Here is a 24,713-nt window from a genome sequence, read left to right as displayed (position 1 = left end):
TCGATAGTGATCTTCTGGTACCTCGTATGCCCCTTGTGTCACGTTGGTCGAAGCATTCTACGTCCTCCCTAATGGCTATGCTGATAGGCATCATGCCGGACAGGACGCAGATTGCGTCGTATGACATTGTACGGAACGCACTCGCAACCCTCAGGTACATGAGCCTGTAGGTACTTTCCAGTTTGCCACGATAACTGTTAGTACCTAGTGCTTTGGACCACACTGGGCCTCCATACCTAAGTATGGACGAAATCACGCTGGCAAGAACTTCACGCTTGCTGCCATATACCGCTGAACTATTAGACATCATTCGAGATAGTGCTGAAATAGCCGCTGAAGTCCTCTTGCAACCATAACCCCCAAGAACTTCAAAGATCGCTTTGAGGTGATGGTGCAGTCTCCGACTCTGACCACCGCCTGTTGCTCTGATTTGGTTATTCACAACCGTGACCTCCGTCTTATGGTGCGCATACTCCAGATTCCTGGAGTGCATCCAGTCTTCGACCTTGCGTACGTACAGTGCGCGGCCGTCAACTCGACCTCCTCGATCGACTCGCCGTAAACCTCTAGGGTTATGTCGTCTGCAAAGCCGACGATCACTCAACTCCTACAGGAAACTTTAGTTTCAACACCGCACCATACATGACATTCCACAACACCGGTCCCAGGATAGAACCTTGCGGAACTCCTTCGGTAATTGGGACGCACTTCTGACCCTCCTCCGTGTTGTAAACAAGTACTCGGTTCTGGAAGTAGTGTCAGAATCTTGTACAGTGACACCGATACATGGATGCTCCAGGCGCAAGCGCTATGGAGTCCCAACTGGCGCTATTGAACGCATTCTTCTCGTCAAGCGTGACTATTGCGCAATAACGTATGCCCCTTCTCTTGCGCTGGAGTGCTACCTCCGTCTTGGTGACGGAGAGGATGGTATCCAGCGTGGACCTGCCCTTCCGAAAACCGAACTGGCTACTTGCCAGACCGTTTACACCCTCCGTCTACCTCACCAGACTGGATTGGATTGAGGATGATCCTCTCAAGCACCTTGCCCGCAGTGTCCAGCAGGAAGATAGGCCTGTATGCCGATGGGTCCCCTGACGGTTTCCCGACTTTCGGCAGTAAGGCCAAATTCTGCCGCTTCCACCTGTCCGGGAAGAGGCAGTCACCCGAGCTTCTCTGCATGACTCCCCGAAACAGCCCGGGGGCCGTTTTAATCTCCAGCCTAATTGCCAGGTTAGGGATTCTATCCGGTCCCGGTGCCTTGCTCACCTTTAGGGAGTTGGCATTCACGATGAGTTCCTCATTCGTAACCCTACCCTTTCCCTCAATCTCGACACGGTGTAGAGGGCGCTGCGAGCCCCCTGATAAGGATAAGGATAAGGATCGTGATAAGAAAACACGCACAAGATTTCCGTATGTATGGTCGGACGGACCACACGGAATCCCTCTTAGATAAAAAGATTGACTTTATTTCGTCTCCAGTTTGCTTATATATTACCCTATAGGTAACTCAGAGTGAGAAGTTTTCCTCTCTGGTCTCTGAGCTACCGTTTATCTAGCTATACTTTTCTGGCCTGCGCTCTCTCTCGGCCCATTTCATTTTTCGAACTTAAAATCTTGAGCGTTAGTTATTTTTATTGAGCGTAACACGCGCGCTAACTCGAGCGCTAAAAACCACGCGAGAGCATGAGCGACGCTGGGCGAGTTTTGTTTGTTTACCACCGAGTTATGCAATGCCTCGGTGGCTTTGGTTCATCGCGAAATGCAAAACGTTGGCATAGCAGAACCGTTCGCGGTCTTTCTTCAAGATCTCTTGTGTTTTCTTAACCAATGAACTTGTCTTAGGGGACAAGGGCAGACGGCCATGTCTCGGTTTTGCATTCCACCTGTTTTTATAAAATTCAGCAGAAGGCTTTCATTCTTCTGGGCTAAGCTAAAAACGTACCTTTAGGACCAATATTTCGTGACGGAACAATGGGCTCTTTCGCAGGATGTGACTTCACAACGGCTGTCGTCGCTCACAGATTGGATGTTCGGCAGGTTGGCCGACCATTTCTGATCTATGTCTGAGATACTGGAACGTCGGACGTGAGTCTCGACTTCCGGAGGCCAAGGACTATGCTCGCTCGTGGCGTGTAAAGAGTCCCCCGATGATGCGCTCCAGCATCGCTGGTGATCGCTCTGCAGGCGCCAGCGCGCCTTTAGTATTGGCCATTACGATCCTATAGGCGTTACCTCACGGGTTCGTATTAACACTCGCGCACAACCTATCGAAGCAGGCCCTCTTGCTTGCCTAAATCGCACTCTTGAGCGCCGATCTTGCAGAACCGAATGCTGCGTGGCGCTCAATCCTCTGTTCGTCTGTTCGCGCACGCTGCATCCTCCGTCTTGCACGGAGGCACGCACTGCGGAGGTCCGCTATCGCATCGGTTAACCAATAAGCCGGTGGCTTCCCATTCCTTGGTTGGCGGGTCCTAGGCATGGTGGAGTCGCACGCCCGCGATAGTACGGCAACTAGTTGGTCGGCAGTCGGGCGGAGCCAACTGCCTCCATTGCACTCTCTTCCCATTGAAGCGGCATCGAAATGCGATGTCTTCCAGCCACGGACGGTGTGAGTGTTCGTTTTACCCGTCACTCGCCGCCTCGCGTTGTTTTCTACATCATAGCAAACTGACTGGTGGTTGCTATTGGTGTAGCCATCGTCTACCCTCCAGTTCGTGATCAGTCCTGGGCTGGAGAACGTCACATCGATGATCGACTCCGCACCATTTCTGCTAAATGTACATTTGGTCCCAACGTTGGTCAGATCTAAGTTGAGCTTTGCCAAAGCCTCCAACAGGATCTGCCTCCTCTGGTTCGTAGTGCGACATCCCCACTCAACAGTCCAAGCGTTGAAACCACCCCCACCACCAACGGCGTTAGGCCCGTTAGCTTTATGGATAGATGGTCGACCAGCTTAGTGAACCTTTCGGTAGACTCACGTGGCGGAGCATAGACACAGCAGTAGAACACTCCGTTCACCTTGGCAACCGCGTACCCTTCGTTTGAGGTGCCTGAACCGGGAACCTGCTTGTCGTCCATACGGCCGCCATACTGGACTTATCCACAACCCAGTTACCGTTTCCGGGAGGAATGCGGTAGGCGTCCGATACGATGGCGATGTCCGACAGCGACTCAGTGACTGCTTGGTATTAGAGAGCTCAAGAATCATCTCGCCAGTGCGAGATCGACGGATGGTTCGCACATTCGCCCCTAAATCCTTGAGCTGAGTTTCACTCCTCATTTTCTTCAGGACTTCTGCGTACTTAGACCCGTCAGTCTTAAGTATGAGGGCGCCCCCCCCCCCCCTGCTCCTTACATTTTTGCCATTTGGCGAAGGTTTTGTCGCCGCTCCGTTCTGGCGCTTTTCACCCTCCTTGCGCCCTTTTCCTACTACGGTAACCCATGGATTTCCCGCGGTCGCCGCTTCGGTCGATGTTCCGGCTTTTTAGCCTGTTTGTGTGCTAGATCGTGAGGCTAGCTCCACCAACCGCTTCTTCACCTTATTGGGGGCCGCTTCCCCCGTGGACTCCTCAGATCGCGGCAAATGAGGGCATAGGGCATCAGTCTTAACCTGCTTAGATTCAGTTGCCCTCCTGGTCCTCGCCCCTTTTCGGAGGCTTCAACCCGAGCCACAAGTTCGGCGTGCTCCTATTGAGCTTCGTCGATGGTATCCCGAAGCAGGTGGAGGACCTGCTCCAGATCCCTAGACATATTGCTCCTATTCGCTGCGAACTTGATGATTGCATCGAGCTGTTCAGAAAGCGCTACTTTTGGCTTTTGTTAGTAGTCTACTGCCCAGTTTTCGACCCTAACCACCCCTAGGCAATCTCCCGCTGCTAGTCCGGGACTCTCAGGTACTGTCAGTGGTCACGCACTATTGCGTGACCTCGGCGGTCGCCACGCGTCAACCCGTGGTAACATACAGCTCTTTTTTTTTAAAGGTGGCGGGGAAATCTGCAAACAGACACCTGAGAAGAGAACTCAGGGTGTGGGGATGAGACTAGGGGAAAGATGCTTGGGTAGTTACACTCCCCCAGACACCTACTGATCCCTGTCCCGACCCACTAAAACCCCTCCAGTCTCTAGCCCTGGTTTTTCCGGAACGACGGTTAAGTATTACTTCGGGAAATGGCTTTTGTGCGTGATGCACCCTCTTTACTCTTATAACCTCCTAGCTAACTACCTGGAAACTGGTAGTTAGCTACCACTGGCGTGTTGGTGATTGACCCGCCACACACGTTGTAGCTCGAGGACAATCTGAGAGGCGGCCGCACAGGCCGCGTTCCAGATGTCCGGAGTTAGCAACGAGCAACAACGTTATCGCAATTTCACCAGACGAGTTGAGATCATTCCGGAAACCACAACAATCTTTCCCAGACCACTCAAACGATATCTACAGGAAATGCAACATAAGCATAACACCATCGTCTAGCTATCAGCAATGCATACAAACACCCCCTTCGTTCTAGACGGAGCTGACCACAACGCGAGGTTTCTTCGTAGGTTAAGAGTCAATTGTAAATCAGTTCTTACTAAGCACCAAATAAAGAAGGAGCTCAGCTCCGATAAAAAATATATTTTTTCGACTTTCCCTTAAGGGAAGTCTTAACTGGCGCCCGAATAGGGACCCTAGTGTGAAAATAAGTTCAAAAGTGTTTAAGTGTCGAAACCAAAAAGAAGTATCACAACGTTAGAGTGAAGTGAACATCTTGTACCATCAAACACCGGATAGTGAAACTGTAAGAGGATCTCACATCCACACTTTGAGCGAAACCTATCCCAATCGCAGAAGCAGCCGTACGAATCGGTCCCCAAGTATCCGGAACAGCTAACCACTCGTCCCGGCAAAAAAGGAATCTACCGACCGTACCGAGAAGGAAGGAAGTCACCTATCGGTCCCAACTCGACCTGGTTTCAATTGCAACCCGGCAATTGGTCGAGCTGAGGTAATAGGACTCGATAACAATCTGAGCAGGCGCTCAAGAAGATCTCCAGATTTTCCCTGTAAGAAGGATCGAAAACGGAGTCTACGTGTCCCGCAATCCCGTGGCATACCCACAGGATGCTCAGGCTAGTACTATTTTGAGAAGCCTTTTATCCTCACCACAGACGCATCAGAAATCGCACTGGGAGCAGTTTTGTCTCAACAATTTCCAGATGGAGAACGACCAATAACTTTTATTTCTCGAACTCTTTCCAGCACAGAAGAAAACTATGCAACCAACGAGAGAGAGATGCTTGGTGTCGTGTGGGCACTCCACAACTTAAGGAACTTCATATACGGAGCAAAATTAAAAATCTATACAGATCATCTCCCACTCACATTCACATTATCACCTAAAAACAATAATGCTAAGCTGAAACGTTGGAAGGCATTTCTTGAGGAACACGATTACGAAATGTTCTATAAAGCCGGAAAGTCCAACGTGGTGGCTGATGCACTATCCAGAATCCAAATTAACTCATTAACCGTAACCCAACATTCAGCAGAAGACGACGACAGCTCGTACATACCCTCCACAGAGGCCCCAATTAATGTGTTCCGCAACCAGCTGATTTTTCAGATCGGACCGAATTCATCATATGAATTTAATGTCCCTTTTGAAAAATTCACCAGACATATATTTGTGGAACAACAATTCACTATCGATTTTCTAAAAGACAAATTGCTAAGATTTCTAAATCCCGGAGTCCTGAACGGTATATTTACAGACGAACCAACTATGGGAACCATCCAAGAAATTTATAAAACCCCACTTTAATCCTAAAATAACTAGAGCAAGATTCTCGCAATTAAGAGTCGAAGATCTTGAGGACGAAGAACGCCAACTTGACGAGATAAAAAACATTCACAACTTTGCGCATCGTAACGCAAAAGAGAATTCACTACAACTCGTTAAACGATTCTTCTTCCCTGGGATGCATAAACTCATCCAAAATCATGTTAAAACTTGCGAAATCTGCAAAACAGAAAAATATGAGAGACAACCACAAAAATTCATACCGGTTAAAACACCCATTCCCCAATATCCCGGAGAAATAGTTCACATAGATATATTTTTGTACAACGCGAATAACCTTTTCATATCGTCATTAGATAAATTCACAAAATACCTAAAAATGCGACCCATCAAATCCAAAGCCATCTCAGACATAAAAGACGTTCTCTTACAACTTCTTTACGATTGGGACTTGCCTGCCCATATCGTTATTGACAATGAGAGCTCATTCGTATCAAATGTTGTAGAGCAAATGATTCTAAATTTGGGGGTACAAATTTTCAAAACCCCAGTTAATAGATCGGAAACAAATGGCCAAGTAGAAAGATGCCATTCTACAATTCGAGAAATAGCTAGGTGCACTAAAGCACTAAATCCAGATATGCCCGTGAAAGTACTCATTCAAGAGGCAACACACAAATATAATAACACCATACATTCCTTCACAAAAAATACTCCAAAAAACATTTATATAGGTGAAAGTAGGAACAACGCAACATACGAGGAGATAGCCACAATTCGAAACAAAAATAACGAAAAAATATTACAACTTTATAAAAACAAAGCCGAGAAAATAATACCAAAACTCTATCAGCCATACACTATTGACTCTTACGCATATGAGAAAACGTGCTCCAATAACAAAAGGAAAAGTAGATATAACATAGTCAAAATAAAAGAGAATCACAGCACATATATTATAGATTCAAATAACAGAAAAATACACAAATGTAACCTAAGGAAGGATCCACATGAATAATCATCCTCTTAATATCTTTTCAGACTCGCCCTCTGCGTGTCTAATATGCAGGCATCCTTACAAATTCACGACTTGACAAATAATCCTCTGGCCATTATACCACTTGGAAAAGCAAGAATAAAGATAGGACACATACGTATTATCCATCCAATCGACTTGATACAAATCGGAAAAACTATATCTAACGTCAATCGCGACATTCAAAACAATCCTGCCACTAACCCGTTATACGAATTAATACAGATAAAAAACTATAAATTGTATGAAACATTCACAAAAATCAAACCTCTGACAAGAAGACCAAAAAGATGGATACTATCGGAACAGCATGGAAATGGATCGCCGGAAGCCCGGATGCCGAGGACCTTCGAATGATCAACTCATCTATAAACTCCCTCATCTTTCAAAATAACAAGCAAATCTTAATCAACGAAGCCATGGACAAGAGAATTCAAGAAATAACCGATATCACCAACGAAGTACTAAGGATCGAAAATGAAAGAACGAAGAATCATTCATTAGAAATTAATCAACTGATAGTCCTCTCGAATCTAGACTCTCTCCAAAACCAAGTGGAAACACTAGAAGAAGCAATACTGATGGCTAAACACGGAATCCCGAGTAGCAAATTACTATCCATGAAGGATTTCACAAAAATAGCCACATTCCTGCAATTTCACGAAATAGAAATGAATACATTCGAGGAATTATTGTCACAATCACAAGCTCAAGTGATGTTAAACAATACTCACATCCTCTACATACTAAAGGTACCACAAATATCTACAGTATCTTTTGAATATGATTACATAGATTCCATAATAAGATCTAACAAACGAATAGCACTCAACAGAAATTACATCGTTAGGAACATCACGCACGTATACGAGATGAGCCAACCATGTGAAGATCAAAATAAGTATTTCCTCTGCGAGATGTCACAACTCGAACACGCCAACGATTGCATACACAGATTGACCACGGGGAGACATTCCAATTGTACCTTTGAAAAGGTATACTCAGGAGGACTTGTGAAACGAATAAACGACGGAGCAGTTTTAATTAACGACGCAGTCGTAGAAGTCTCATCAAATTGCACCAATCTCAGCCAAACGCTAAACGGATCGTTTCTAATTCAGTTCGCCGACTGCAATCTTCATATCAACGGAGAACTATACTCAAACCCCGAAACCACTATACCTGGTCGAGTTTATTTCCCAACAACAGGACTATTAGCCAATGAGATAAAAACGATAGACGTACCACCAGCCGAATACCTTCAAAACCTGACCATTCAACACAGAGATAAGTTACAGCTACTCAACTTACAAAATCATTCCATAAATTGGAAGCTCAATCTTTTTGGTTCCCTCGGCCTATCAACAATATTTCTTATTGCAAGCATAATAGCAACATTTTGCTACTTTTCCAGACATACCTATAAGAGTGACATCACAGTCCAATTCGACAAAGCAGATGAGGTCATCACAATAGAAAAACCAGAGCCGTCATCTCCAATAACCAAACACACGCCACTTATCACCGAGACGGAGGGACTATCAGAAGAAAGAAAAAAAAGAACTCCAGGCATTCTTCGACACACCAACGCCACTACGCCCCATCCATTCGTGAACTTTGAGGACAAAGTCATTTAAGAAGGGAGGAGTTAGCAACGAGCAACAACGTTATCGCAATTTCACCAGACGAGTTGAGATCATTCCGGAAACCACAACAATCTTTCCAAGACCACCCAAACGATATCTACAGGAAATGCAACATAAGCATAACACCATCGTCTAGCTATCAGCAATGCATACAAACACCCCCTTTGTTCTAGACGGACAACGCGAGGTTTCTTCGTAGGTTAAGAGTCAATTGTAAATCAGTTCTTACTAAGCACCAAATAAAGAAGGAGCTCAGCTCCGATAAAAAATATATTTTTTCGACTTTCCCTTAAGGGAAGTCTTAACTCCGGGTCGTCGCACATCCTCCGGATAAGATTGTCCGGAGTAGTGCCGGGCCCGCTCACAGCCATCATGTTGCTCCTCGCTCTTACGAAACGGGGGCATACGAAGAAGACATGCTCTGCAGTCTCCTCCTCTTCCACGCACTCGGAACATATGGGGAACCCCTCGTTCCTGAACCTGTGCAGATATTGCCTGAAACAACCATGGCCTGATTGGATCTGTGTCAGGTGGAAGCTCATCTCGCCATGTCGCCTCCCGACCCAGCTGCATATCTCCGGTATGAGTCGGGTACTAACAGTTACCGCGGTAAACTGGGAAGTACCTCAGGCTCATGTGCCTGAGAGTTGTGAGTGCGTATCGGACGGTGTCATACGATGCAATCTGTGTCTTGTCCGGCATGATGCCTATCAGCATCGCCATCAAGGAGGACAGAGAGTGTTTCGACCAACGTGACACAAGGGGCATATGAGGCACCAGAAGGTCATTCTCGATGCTCCGTTGGCAGAGGGAATGGTCTAATTCCACGAAGGGCAGATGGACGCACCGACTTATACCGGATGTATCCGGTTGGGTCGGGAGGCGACATGACACAGATCCTGTCAGGCCATGGTTGCATCAGACAATATCCGCACAGGTTCGGGCACGCGGGGTCCCCCATGTGTCCCGAGTGCGTGGAAGAGGAGGAGACTGCAGAGCATGTCTTCTTCGTATGCCCCCGTTTCGTAAGAGCGAGGAGCAACATGATGGCTGTGAGCGGGTCTGGCACTACTCCGGACAATCTTGTCCGGAGGATGTGCGACAACCCGGACATCGAACGCGGCCTGTGCGGCCGCCTCCCAGATTGTCCTGGAGCTACAACGTGTGTGGTGGGTCAAACACCAACACGCCAGTGGTAGCTAACTACCAGTCTTCAGGTAGTTAGCTAGGAGGTTATAAGAGTAAAGAGGGTGCATCACGCACAAAAGCCACTTCCCGACGTAATACTTAACCGTCGTTCCGGGAAGACCAGGGCTGGAGACTGGGGGGGTTTTAGTGGGTCGGGACAGGGATCAGTAGGTGTCTGGGGGAGTGTAACTACCCCAGCATCTCTCCCCTAGTCTTCTCAGGTGTCTGTCTGCAGATTTCCACGCCATCTTTGAAAAAAAAAGAAAACACTGGACCCAGGATGGAACCTTGCGGAACCTTCGCGGTGATTGGAACGCACTTCTGACCCTCCTCTGTGTTGTAAACCAGTACTCGATTCTGGAAGTAGTGCCAGTATCTTGTACAGCGACACCGGTACGTGGATGCTCCTGAGCGCGAGCGCGATGGAGTCCCAACTGGCGCTATTGAACGCATTCTTCACGTCAAGCGTGACGATTGCGAAATAGTGTATTCCCCTTCTCTTGCGCTGGAGTGCTTTCTCCGCCGTCTTGGTGACGGAGGCGATAGCATCCAGCGTGGACCTGCCCTGCCGGAAGCCGAACTGGTTGCTTGCCAGACCGTTTACACCCTCTGTGTACCTCACCAGTCTGTTGAGGATAATCCTCTCAAGTACCTTGCCCGCCGTGTCTAGCAGGCAGATAGGCCTATATGCCGTTGGGCCACCTGGTGGTTTCCCAGCCTTCGGCAGTAGGACCATTTTCTGCCGCTTCCACCTAAGCGGAAAGAGGCAGTCACCCAGGCGCCTCTGTATGACTACTCGAAACAGCCCGGGGGCCGTTTTTATCGCCAGCCTGATTGCCAGGTTAGAGACGCCATCCAGTCCCGGTGCCTTGCTCACCTTTAGAGAGTTGGCGATCACGATGAGTTCCTCATTTGTAACCCTTGCCTCCTCCTGAACCTCGACACGGCTGTCGTCGCCCGCGGATTGGATGCTCGGCAGGTTGGCCGACCATCCCTGGTCTGTGTCTGATATACTGGAACGTCGGACGTGGGACTCGACCGCCGGAGGCCAAGGACTTGGCTCGTGGCGCGGAAAGAGTCACTCGATGATTCGCTCCAGCATCGCTGGTGATCGCTCTGAAGGCGCCAGCGCGCCTTTGGTATTGGCCATTACGATCCTGTAGACGTCACCCCACGGGTTCGTATTGGCACTCGCGTATAGCCTATCGAAACAGGCCCTCTTGCTGGCCTTAATCGCACTCTTGAGCGTCGATCTTGCAGAACTGAATGCTGCGAGCGCTCTGTCCTCTGTTCGTCTGTTCGCGCACGCTGCATCCTCCGTCTCGCACGAAGGCACGCACTGCGGAGGTCCGCTATCTCGTCAGTCCACCAGTAGACCGGTGGCTTCCCATTCCTAGGTTGGCGAGTCTTAGGCGTGGTGGCGTCGCACGCCCGAGATTGCATAGCAACTAGTTGGTCAGCAGTCGGGTGAAGCCGACTGCCCCTCTTGCGCTCCCGTCTCATTGCCTCTTCAAATATCTCGGCATTGCCTCTTCAAATGCTATGTCTTCCACCCGCGGGCGAACGGAGTATTGGTCCTACTCGTTCCTTGCCACCTCTCGTTGTTGTCTACACTATATCAGACCAGCTGGTGGTTGCTATTGGTGTAGCCATCGTCTACCCCCCAGTTCATGATCAATCCTGGGCTGGAGAACGTCACATCGATGATCGACTCCGCATCATTTCTGCTAAATGTCTGGTTCGTAGTGCGACTTCCCCACTCAACAGCCCAAGCGTTGAAACCACCCCCACCACCAACGGCGTTAGGCCCGTTAGCTCAACCATCAGAGTGAACCTTTCGGTAGACCAACGTGGCGGAGCATAGCAACTGCAGTAGAACACTCCGTTAACCTTAGCAACTACGTACCCTTCTTCTGAGGTTGAGACAACCTCCTGAAACGGGAACTTGCCCGTCGTACATATGGCCGCCATACTGGACTTATCCGCAACCCAGTTACCGTTTCCGGGAGGGATGCGGTTGGGGTCCGATATGATGGCGATGTCCGACAACGACTCAGTGACTGCTTGGTATAGTAGCTTGGTATAGTGGTTCAGGTTCAGTTGCGTCACCCTTACGCCCGTGGTATCGTAGCCGGCCTACCGGCTGGGCACCTGGGGCCTCCCATAAAGTGTTTGGCGTCCCGTTTCCCGAAACATACCATACACTTGGGAAACTCCCCACAGTCCTTCGCTTTATGGCCTGCACCTCAACATCGCCTGCACAACTGGCTCCTATCGGACCCCTTGCAGGTCCAGGACTTATGTCCATCCTCAAAGCACCGGAAGCAAATGTCTGGTTGCTGTAGTATGCCCAGAGGACATACAGACCAGCCGACCTTCAACTTGCCTTCTTTCAGGGCCAGGCTAGCATCCGCCGACGGTAGTCGGAAGGTAGCTATCTGGGTCCCCGCCGGACCTTTGCGGAGGCGGATCGACTCCTAAGCCACCTCCACCCCGCACTTCGCTTCGAGGGCTTGTGCAATGTCGCACCCCTCGGTGATTTCGTCCAGGTTTTTAAGCTGTAGAGTCACCTCTGAGGTGAGTGCCCGCACCCAGGACCTTTTCAGCTACCGTTGTATAGGTAGCCCCCTTGTTCTTGGTGTCCTTCCGGAGCTCAAGTATCATCTCGCCAGTGCGAGATCGGCGGATACTCCACACATCCGTCCCAGATCTTTGAGCTGGGTTTCCCCCCTCATCTTCAAGACTTCTGAGTATTTCGACCCGTCCGTCTTGAGTATGAGTGCATCACCCCTACTCCGCGCCTTTTTGACCTTTTTCTGTCCTCTGGCCACTCCGCCATCTTGGCGCGTCGCATCTTCCCGACGCCTCCTACCCTCTACAGTAGTCCAAGGGTTGCCCGTAGCTTCCACTTGTGCCGTTTCCGCTGCGGACCTTGAACCGGTTGGTGTGTTCTCCTGTGGGGGTAGCACGACCAACCGTTTCTTGGGGTTCCCGGGGGCCGCTTCCCCCGGGGACTGCCTCGTTCGCTTAGCAACCTGACCTGTAGAGCAGACCGCCGCGAACGAGGGGTCGTCTGTCTGCACCTCTTTATATGCAGTCGCCCTCCTGGTCCTTACCTCCTTCTCGGCCGCCTTCACCCGAGCAAGGAGTTCTTCGTGCTCCTTTCTGGTTTCATCAATAGTGGCCCGAAGCAGGAGGAGGCTCTGCTTCAGGTCGCCAGCGATATTCCGCCTATTCGCCGAGAACTCTTGGCCGCACGTTTCGACGGCCTTGACTAGCAAGGGACCGTCTACCGAGATGTCTGGTGTGGACACCGACGGATTCGCCGGTTTCCCAACTCCAGACTTCACCGCAACCGTCTCCGCCTTCTTCTGTGGAGACCGCTGAATGCCACCTCGTGCGAAGGGATTTGGTAACCCCTTCGCACCCGTCTCTTTTTGGTTTTTCGAGCTCATTTTTGTTAATTGGGTCCTCCTTACAGCCGCTATCCTTGTCCATAGATGAGAAGTTGCTTGTATGGTCCCATGGTAATCTATGCCGAAGCAGTGAGGCCCTGGGTAAGGGGGGTCGCCACAGCACCTTATGAGTACTATGACGCCCCCACCCGCGTAAGTCAAGAAAGGGGCATCTTGTCCTAGGACTAGTTCCCCCCCATCTGATCCTTCTCTGCCTGATACCCACCAGGCAATGGACGCGGAACGTACTGGAAGGCCTGCCAGGTTTTACGGGACGTAGACCCCTGCACCGGGTACCATCTCGCCGTTTCAAGCCACTGTCACGCGACTTTACTAAGGGAGCTCGATGCAGGTGCCAGCCCTTGGTCATGGTTCCTTATCGTATCCGACTCGAATCCGTTTCTATCGCTGCCAGTTGCCATAATTGGGACCTTACTTGTGTCGGCCCCAATGGGCGGGGGAGTGCATTTGGTTGATGGGAGCGGCACTACTCGCTCCGTCGGAGATGCGTCCGGGTAATTGTGGCATTTACGAGGAGTCGACGGCCCAGTGTCCGACCCTCACCATCCCTAGGCAATCTCCCGCTGCTGGTCCGGGGCTGTAAGGTCCTGTCAGCGGTCACCCTCATATAACGTGACCTCGGCGATCGCCGCGCGCCGACCCGTGGTGGCATACAGCTCTGCCAGAAGGAATGTGCGTGAATGCGAGATTGGGTATGCATGACTAATCGAGTGAAAGTTAGCGTGGTTGTGTGAGATGGAATGTTCTAGAGTTATGACAAAATGTGAGTCGAATTGAAAATGGTGATTAGAATGAAAAGATATGTATAAAAGAAAGCTCAGGTATTCAGTGTTGGCACAGTAAGAACAGGAAAAGTTGGACAGTCGAAAACCGACAACCATTCCCTTGCAAGTCAGGACCGTACACAATTAGCACTGGGACTTGCAGTATTTTGGGAAGTAGAGTTGTCTTGATGAACGGACTAGAATCGGATTTCGAGTCCAGGGCTTGATTGGGTGAGATGATAGCTGACCGCTCCGCGCTTTGCGAATATTTTGAGTATGAGAACTTTACACGTAAACCAAACAATTTCAATAATTCGGAGCTCCGGCTAATTAGTTTTGAAATTGTTTATTTATAAATTACAAAGGAATACTGGGGTTAGCGGTTTGTTTGTACAGATTTATTTATTTGTTTATCTATTTATTTATTTATTTATTTAATAATTTGTTCATTAACTTATTCATTCTCCGTTTATTATTATTGCTGAGATTTTCTCGGCGAGTTTGTTTTGGGTCGGCAGTGGAGGTAGTCATCGCGGAGTAATCAGTTTAGCCTCGATCACGATACGAGTGACACACGTTGTTTGTTTATGTTCGAAAAGTGCGTGTTTTTAACTGTTTTGTTTTTACAGTTTGTGTCCCGTAGGAGCGAAGATTGATTCGATTGAACGTAGGTTGGCCCGTTGAATTGAGTGCTGTGTTCTGTGGTTGCTCGCCGGAGTGGATAAGCTACAATATTTGCTACCCCCGGTTAAGTGCCAAAGGGCAGGAAAACATCGCTAGCCGAGGACCGTTGTAGCGACTGGGGAATACCTCGAGCTGCAGGAGCAGCTGAGAGCGGCCCCCGACGATCTCCCTAGCAGTGCTGCCACCACTACCAACAGCTGGAAAGGGAAATTTTGTTCGTTCATTTTCGTAGCGTTCTAGCAAAAGTCCGAAATCCGATGACCCAGACGCCCTAGCCCTACGTATCATCGATGAAAGTTTTAATTCCAACCTCGAGACCAGCCGGGGAGGCTAAGCACTAGAAGCTATACTTTTCTCAAAAATGTCCGTCACAAACAGTAAGATAACTATCCAGTAGGGAGATACATTTAATCATAACCATCCTCAAAGAAATAGTTATCGGTTTCCGTTATACTCTACAAGAAAATTTTTTGGAAATAAATATTGAAACTCAGTCCGCGCAAATATATATTTCGACTGTGACAAACAGTCTTCCTCAGTGCTTATGTGGACTGGTAAAGAGCAAAGCGTAAATCCTGTTTTGAAATTTATCGGAAACCCACGAATACAAAACGGGTAATACCTAACACTTCAAACCATCCCTTCCAGCATAAAATGGCATCCTTCCATCATATGATCCACCGCATGGAAACTTTACCTCTAAGTGAAGTAGCCAAGCAAAAGGAACTGGAATATATTTTCGGAATTGCTAAACTTAATGGCTACAATGAAAGTACCATTCAAGCCATTGTTGATAAAAAGAAGCGTGCTCAAATTCGGAAATCTTTTACAACACTCACCCCAATAACAGATAATCTGAAAAGGGTAGCCGTTGAAAATGACGTTAACTTGACACGCCCACTTCGTTCAAAATTTAGGAAATTTGGGATGGATATTGTCTACACTAGTAGAAATACCCAACTCAAAACAAAATTGGGGTCAACCGAAGACCCTATTGATACCCTGAACAAAGCTGGAATTTATAAAATTGCATGCAGTCACTGTGACATGGTTTACATTGGACAAACTGAACGTAACCTAGGGATACGTTTCAAAGAACATTTCGCAGAAATGACAAAAGCAAGTAAAGTTTTAAAAAATGCTCCACCACACCTTTTCAAATCAAAAGTGGCTGAACATATTTTTAACGATGAACATCCACTATCTTCCGATAGCATTCACCTCCTCCGCCCCGTTAATAATTTATGGAAATTAGACGTAGCTGAAAGTTTAGAAATTTATAAACAACACTCATGCACGCTTCTCAACAAAGACGCAGGCAATCACCCCTCATGGCTATTCAATCTGCTTCCCAAAAACCCCAGACATGTTACATGACAGAAACCCTGAACAAAGCTGGAATTTATAAAATTGCATGCAGTCACTGTGACATGGTTTACATTGGACAAACTGAACGTAACCTAGGGATACGTTTCAAAGAACATTTCGCAGAAGTGACAAAAGCAAGTAAAGTTTTAAAAAATGCTCCACCACACCTTTTCAAATCAAAAGTGGCTGAACATATTTTTAACGATGAACATCCACTATCTTCCGATAGCATTCACCACCTCCGCCCCGTTAATAATTTATGGAAATTAGACGTAGCTGAAAGTTTAGAAACTTATAAACAACACTCATGCACGCTTCTCAACAAAGACGCAGGCAATCACCCCTCATGGCTATTCAATCTGCTTCCCAAAAACCCCAGACATGTTACGGTAAACAATCGACCGCATAATTCCCTACCTAACTCCAATTGAGAGTGCTAAATTTTCATTTTTACCTACTACAAATAAAAAAAAGGATTTACGCTTTGCTCTTTACCAGTCCACATAAGCACTGAGGAAGACTATATGTCACAGTCGAAATATATATTTGCGAGGACTGAATTTCAATATTTATTTCCCAAAAAATTTCTAGTAGAGTATAACGGAAACTAATAACTATTTCTTTGATTTCTCAATCACTCTGCTAAGACACTCGGTATAGATTTTCTAAATTTGACATAACCATCCTGATAAAACCGAATTCAGACGGAGATTCCATAAGAATCTCTTGAATTTGGTAACCACAAAAATTGCAACTCTTTCCGCGTCGAACACTCGACAGAAACGGACGTGCAAAGTGGTCGTCGCATTACAATCCGGTCCGTGTGTACGAATAGCCAAACAGAAGAGTATTTTATTCGCGCTCAAGGCCAAACTAGATTGTGAGTTGTGTCGCTACGTTCTGTACCCGGCTCGCAACTTTGCCTGTATTGGTGCAAAAATACCAGCTGCAGTTTTGATCTCTGCACAGTGAATAGATATTTCGAGTTCAAGGCCATCAGTTGACAGTTGAGTCGTGTCGCTGTGCAGAGTGATCTCACACCCGGCTCGCTGCTGGTTGCTGTATTGGTGCTGCTGGCTGCATTGGGTGCAGCTTCGAACGATCGGACAACCACTGCTGGAAGGAAGAAGTAAATAGGTACGGGTGCTTGTCGGTGCTAGTGCGCTAGATTTAGCGCGATGGATATAGATCCCTCGCCTAACGTGCCACCATCCCCGAACCCCCCTGACCCTGACCCTTCTGTTACCCCCTCCCCTGTTCATTCTCCAGTCCCCCCTCGCCCCAGGCTTTACCCGGACGGATCTCATCAGGGCAGCTATACTGTTTATTTTCGTCCAAAGGCAGGAATGAATTCAAAGCGATTAAACTTACTGCAAATTTCTAAAGACCTGACGAAGGAGTACAAGGCCGTGACCGAAATTTCCAAGGTCCGACCTAACAAGCTCCGTGTCGTGGTCAGTGATCTGGCACAGGCCAATGCTATCGCGTTTACATACCCGCACGAGACGTGGAGATCGACGGTGTCATTACCGATTCGAGTCTGTCCGTCGAGTGTATATTGCAAAGTGCTAAAGGGTGCTTCAAGAATAGCACATGTCCCGATGTGAAGGTGCTCGACTGCAAGCAATTGCGGTCTGTATCTCTCGTCGGCGGCACAAAAGTGTACACTCCGTCAGACTCGTTTCGCGTTACGTTTGCCGGATCTGCACTCCCTAGCCACGTCTCGATCGACCGGGTTCGTCTGCCTGTGCGATTGTATGTACCCCGTGTTATGAATTGCACCAATTGCAAGCAGTTAGGCCACACAGCCGCCTACTGCTGCAATAAGGCAAGTGTGGGGAGACTCATGCGGAAGATTCTTGCAGTGTTAATGCTGAAAAATGTATTCACTGTGGGGAAAACCAGCATGAGCTCTCCACATGCCCGGTGTACATGCAGCGCAGAGATAAAATCAAGCGGTCACTTAAGGAGCGTTCAAAGCGTTCTTACGCTGAGATGCTGAAGAAGACCGTGACCACTTCTACCATAACATCAAATCCCTTTGATCTGTTGTCCTCTGATGAAACCGATTCTGACAATTCACCAGCGGGAATATCTTATGCCAATCCTGGGGAGTCTAGAAAGAGGATAAATATTTCTTTCCCTAAACTTCCCCGTAAAGGTCCTAAGATTTCCCAAAGTGTAATGAAAAGTCCGAACAAACCAAACAGTGCTGCGGAAAATCCGAAGCAAACTCCTCCTGGGCTTGCGAATTAAAAGTCCCAGAAGGAGTTCCCAGCACTGCCAGGAACATCTAAAACCCCAGTTGTTCCTTTTGCACATCCAGTTGATGAAACAAACTCTGGATAAGTGAAATTTTCTGACATTGTGGACTGGATTTTTGAAAATTTCAATGTACCCGATCCAATTAAAATTTTTCTTACAGCATTCCTCCCAACAGTTAGATCATTTTTGAAGCAGTTGACTGCCCAATGGCCCCTCCTCGATTGTATCCTTCGATGCCTAATTCATCTGCGTATATGAAGGATTCTATCTCTGTCTTACAGTGGAATTGTAGAAGTATTTTACCAAAAATTGATTCGTTTAAAGTTTTGATAAATAAAAACAAATGCGATGCATTTTCCCTTTGTGAAACTTGGCTTACTTCAAATATTGATCTCAACTTCCATGATTTTAATATTATTCGCCTTGATCGAGACACCTCATATGGGGGAGTACTTTTAGGGTTAAAAAAGTGCTATTCTTTCTATCGTATTAACCACCCCTCGATTCCAGGCATCAAAGTTGTCGCATGTCAAATGACAATACAAGGTAAAGAGCTTTGTATTGCCTCAATATATGTTTATCCCAGAGCATAGGTTGGGCAACGGCTGCTCTTTGATTTAATAGAACTTCTTCCCTCGCCACGTTTGATTTTGAGAGATTTCAACTCTCATGGTGTGGCTTGGGGTTCCCCTTACAATGATAACCGCTCCTTTTTAATCTATAACCTTTGCGATGACTCCGACATGACTATTCCAAACAACGGTGAAATGACACGTATCCCGAAACCTCCAGCGCCCAAGCGCTTTGGATCTATCCTTATGTTCGACGTCGCTACGGTTGGATTGCACATGGAAGGTAATCCTCGATCCTCACGGTAGCGACCATTTGCCTATTCTTATTTCAATTAATAACGGGTCAACTCGCATGCGACCAATTGACATTCCGTATGACCGCACACGGAATGTCGATTGGAAGTTATACGAGGAAATGATTTCAAAAGCGGTCGAGTCGATTCAACAACATCCACCACTTGAAGAATACAACCTCCACGCGGGCTTGATCCTCGACGCCGCGTTGCAAGCCCAAACGAAGAAATATCCCGGCCTAACTATCAAAGAACGGCCTCCCACTCCGTGGTGGGACAAAGAGTGCTCCGATGTCTACACGCAAAGATCCGACGCGTTTTTGGCCTTCCAGAAGGGAGGTATACCTGGCGACTATTTACGGTATTCAGAGCTTGATACCAAGCTTAAAAGCTTGGCTAAAGCAAAGAAACGCGGATATTGGCGTCGGTTCGTGAACGAGACGTCGAGGGAGACATCGATGAGCATTCTTTGGAACACAGCCCGAAGAATGCGGAATCGCGTAACGGTCAACGAAAGCGAGGAGTCTTCAAGTCGGTGGATATTTGATTTTGCCAGAAAAGTATGTCCGGACTCTGTTCCTGCGCAAAACTTTGTTCGCGATGCGTCTCCGGGCCACGACGCGATAGAATCACTTTTTACGATGGCAGAATTTTCAGTTGCCCTCCTGTCCTGTAACAATAACGCGCCTGGGTTGGATAGAATCAAATTCAACTTTTTGAAGAATCTACACGGCAATGCCAAGAGGCGCTTGTTGAACTTGTTCAATAAGTTCCTGGAGCAAAACATTGTACCGCAGGATTGGAGGCAAGTGAAGGTGATCGCCATTCAAAAACCAGGGAAACCAGCTTCTGATCACAACTCTTATAGGCCGATTGCAATGCTATCCTGTATCCGAAAATTGATGAAAAAAATGATACTCCGTCGTTTAGACCATTGGGTCGAATTAAATGGTCTACTATCAGATACTCAATTTGGCTTCCGCCGTGCCAAAGGGACGAATGATTGTCTTGCGTTGCCTTCAACGGATATTCAGCTGGCGTATGCTCGCAAAGAACAAATGGCGTCTGCGTTCTTGGACATTAAGGGGGCTTTTGATTCCGTTTCTATTTACATTCTTTCGGGTAAACTTCACCGACAAGGATTTTCTCCAATTTTGAACAATTTTTTGCACAATTTGTTATCCGAAGAGCACATGCATTTCACGCACGGCGATTTGGCAACTTTTCGCATTAGCTACATGGGTCTTCCCCAGGGCTCATGTTTAAGCCCCCTTCTTTACAACTTTTATGTAAATGACATCGACGAATGTCTGGCAAATTCATGCACGATAAGACAACTTGCAGACGACAGTGTAATCTCTGTTACAGGAGCCAAAGCTGCCGATTTGCAAGGACCATTGCAAGATACCTTGGACAATTTGTCTGCTTGGGCTTTACAGCTAGGTATCGAATTCTCTCCGGAGAAGACTGAGATAGTAGTTTTTTCTAGGAAACATGAACCTGCTCAGCTTTAAACACAATTAATGGGTAAAACGATTTCTCAGGTTTTGGTACACAAATATCTTGGTGTCTGGTTCGACTCTAAAGGCACCTGGGGTTGTCACGTGAGGTATCTGATGAAAAAATGTCAACAAAGAGTGAATTTTCTTCGTACGATAACCGGACAATGGTGGGGAGCCCACCCAGGAGACCTTATAAGGCTTTACCAAACAACGATATTGTCTGTTATTGAGTACGGGTGTTTCTGCTTCCGCTCCGCAGCAAACACACATTTGATCAAACTGGAGCGAATACAATATCGTTGTTTGCGTATCGCCTTGGGTTGCATGCATTCGACCCATACGATGAGTTTGGAGGTCTTAGCTGGAGTACTACCATTGAAAAACCGCTTCTGGAGCCTGTCTTCTCGCATTCTTATCAAATGTGAGGTCTTGAACCGTCCTGTGATTGAAAATTTTGAAAGGTTAATCGAACTTAATTCTCAAACCCGTTTTATGACATTGTATTTCAATCACATGTCCCATAATATTAACCCTTCTTCGAATATTCCAAATCGTGTCGACTTATCAAATACTTCTGATTCTACTGTGTTTTTCGATACATCCATGATAGAAGAAACTCGTGGAATCCCGGATCATTTACGCGTGCAGCAGATCCCTAAAATTTTTTCCAATAAATATCGAAACATCAACTGCAACAATATGTTCTACACTGACGGATCACTTCTTGATGGGTCCACTGGCTTTGGTATTTTCAATAACAATTTAACCGTCTCCCATAAGCTTGATAATCCTGCTTCTGTTTACGTCGCAGAATTGGCTGCAATTCAGTACACCCTAGGGATTATCGAAAAAATGCCCACGGACCATTATTTCATCTTTACGGACAGTCTCAGTTCCATTGAGGCTCTCCGATCGATGAAAGATGTTAAGCACTCTCCGTATTTCCTGGGGAAAATACGGGAACATCTGAGTATTTTATCCGAAAAATCATATCAGATTACCTTAGCGTGGGTCCCTTCTCACTGCTCGATACCGGGCAATGAGAAAGCGGACTCTTTGGCTAAGGTGGGCGCAACAAACGGTGGAATTTATGAAAGACCAATTGCCTTTAATGAATTTTTCTCATTTGTACGTCAGAAAACGATCATCAGTTGGCAAAATGCTTGGACCAGAGGGGAACTGGGAAGGTGGTACATTCCATAATCCCCAAGGTGTCGACGAACCCGTGGTTCAAGGGGTTGGATGTAGGTCGGGATTTCATTTGCGTGATGTCCCGGCTTATGTCTAATCACTATAGATTTGACGCGCATCTCCGTCGTGTTGGGCTCGGGGTAAGTGGTATCTGTGCCTGTGGTGAAGTTGTTTGGTCATGCCCTGTACACCGTGACGCCAGGTCTAAATTAATAGCTTCCCTGCAGGCCGAAGGTAGGCAGTCGGCTGCTCCTGTTCGTGATGTCTTGGCAAGCCGTGACCTATCCTACATGTCCCTTATAAACGTTTTCCTGAAATCCATCCACGTCGATTTTCATCGGTTTGACCGATTTTCATGAATATAATTGCAAATGAAAGGTCTAGTTACCCCATAACACTCTATTAAATTTCATTGTAATCGGATTTTTGATTTTGAGGTTATGTATCAAAATGTAAAAATCACGAAACATCATTATCTCAGAAACTACCCAACCGATTCGAACAAAATTGGTTTTAAATGAACGGGCTACCTGAAAAACCTTTAACTTTCGAATCTTATAAAGATTGAATATGTGGTTCAAAAGTTATGGAAAGAAACGTGGCTAGACCGATTTTCATAAAATCAGTATCAAATAGAAGTTCTAGTTGCTCCATAAGACTCTATTGATTTGTTTTGCAATCGGACTATTACTTTGCCTTTTATGTTTAAAAATGTGAAATATAGACATGAAAAGAAACATATTACGAAGAATACTTAAACTCACTCACTTTTCTCAGAGATGGCTGATCCGATTTTCACAATATTAGTGTCAAATGAGAGGTCCAGCTGCCTCATAACACCTTATTGAATTCCATTGTAATCGGACTGTAACTTTATCTGCAATGTACCAAAAATGTGAAAATAACGGAACTTCATTATCCACACGACCGATTCAAACAATATTGGTATCAAATTAACGGGCTTGTTAAGAGTTAACTAAAGAATGTTATAATGATTAGGAATGTGGTTCAAAAGTTGTGAAAAGAAAGATGTTCCGATGACTTTTCAAATTCATTCGTTTTCCCAAAGATGGCTGGACTAATTTCAACAATCTTAGTGTCAAATGAAAGGTTTGGTTGCCATTTCATTTAATTATAATCGAACTTTTATTTCAACCGTTATGTGTTAAATTCTGATAAACAACGAGTGTCTATTAACTCAAACATTACACGACTCATTTGAACATAACTACGGATTGTTTCTCAAACGTACAAATAACAAATTTTATAACAATTTGATACGTGGTTCAAAAGTTATGGAAAGAAACGAAATTGATTGATCAAAATATATTGTTCCCGGTATTGCTCGTGATTAAGCAAAGCAAAGCAAAGCCTTGGTACTACATTCCGTATCGGAACTCGACCTTCTGTTTTACTTTTCACAGACTTCGCAGCCGACTGTTAAGTGTACAAGATTATTGCGGGGCTAGCGCTACGATCCTACTGACACTAACAATCTCTCCCGAGCCGGGACTCGAACATACGACGACTGGCTTGTTAGGCTAGCATCGTACCTCGAGATTAGCTGGGTTGCTCGTGATTAAAGTGTTTGAAATTAGAGGTCATTTTTTCATTTCGATATTTCTATAGCACAAAAATATAACGTCAAATTTCACATTTTATACTTCAATTATTACTTCAAATACAACATCAATATTCTAGGACCCAAAGAGTGAATATACCTTTATTGGATTGAATTTGGCAGTTTAAGGTTGTTCTTCAGAAACCATAAGTCGCAAAATCGGATTTCAAAATGAAGTATGGAGTTGATTCCTGGCCTCTAAGCATTATCCTGGTTCCTAAAAAACTAACATTGTGTAATGAAGCTAAAAAGTTGAATCTAAAATGATCTATAGTTGAATCCAACCTATATATGAGTACAGTGACGTTTCGATTATACCAAGAAAATAACTCATCATATATTTAGAACATTTTTATTTCTTGTTACTTACAAAATGATCGGTATAGTTATGCTTTTGGCCACCAGAAATTCGTTATTTAGAGTGAAGAATAAATTCAGCAGAAATTATCAAGGTGTATTTTTTCTATTAATTGAAAGAGAGTTCGAAAAAGAAAGGCTGGGTCTCACTGCTGGGTGGATTTATTTTGTGTTTTTTACTAAATGTGAAAATATTTTGCTTATCGAGCCGGTTTGAATTACGTTCGTTGAAATTTGTTTGTTGTTGTGATTTGTTGAGAGTTCCGTTATATAACATATTAATACGCACTTCACTATGAAAGGGGGGGTATGTGCTTGAGTGCACAAACGTAGGCTTGCCGTGGGACTATGGTGGGTGTAAAGATTTTTTTTTAAAGGGGGGGGAGGGGAGTTTGTAATGATTTATTTATGTACTAAAATATCTATTCAGAATTAATATTGTGTGTTCTGCCACAAATGGTGACATTTCAACACTTTTATATATATTTGTACGCTTTTTTCATATTATTGAATGTTATTAGCTTTCGCAGTTAAGTTAATGTAATTGTAGGAAAATTATTAAACCTTGTACTTGTCAAGGAATAAAAGAAAAGCTAAAATAAACTTAAAACTATCTTACTGACTATAAAGTGAGCTAAGCGTTGCAATTGAGGATTGCAACGATTTTTGTCGGAATTTGTTGATAATTTGGCTTGACATATTTTCCAATGTTTCCACATTAGTGAGCCTATGTAGCTCGTTCGTGCTAAACCAGGGAGGATGCTTCAAAATCATTTTTAAAAGTTTATTCTGAACCCTTTGAAGTGTCTTCTTCCTGGTTGCACAACAACTTGTCCAGATGGGAACTGCATATAACATTGCTGGCCTAAAAATTTGTTTGTAAATTAACAGTTTATTCTTGAGACAAAGTCTAGAATTTCTGTTGATAAGAGGATATAAACATTTGATGTACTTATTGCACTTTGAC

General features: G+C 45.9%; 1 protein-coding gene across 5 annotated transcripts in view; it reads left to right on the top strand.

The window, feature by feature from the left end:
* The window catches only part of LOC129732463 (liprin-alpha-1), a 1,274,109-nt gene that overhangs the window by 1,166,460 nt on the left and 82,936 nt on the right, over positions 1 to 24,713 (top strand). The gene's annotated exons all lie outside the window — the stretch shown is intronic.

The sequence above is a fragment of the Wyeomyia smithii genome, chromosome 3 (genome assembly GCF_029784165.1).
Source record: "Wyeomyia smithii strain HCP4-BCI-WySm-NY-G18 chromosome 3, ASM2978416v1, whole genome shotgun sequence".
In the NCBI taxonomy this organism is placed as follows: domain Eukaryota; kingdom Metazoa; phylum Arthropoda; class Insecta; order Diptera; family Culicidae; genus Wyeomyia; species Wyeomyia smithii.
The sequence above is the reverse complement of the archived record's forward strand: the minus strand, read 5'-3'. Positions and strand labels throughout refer to the sequence as shown.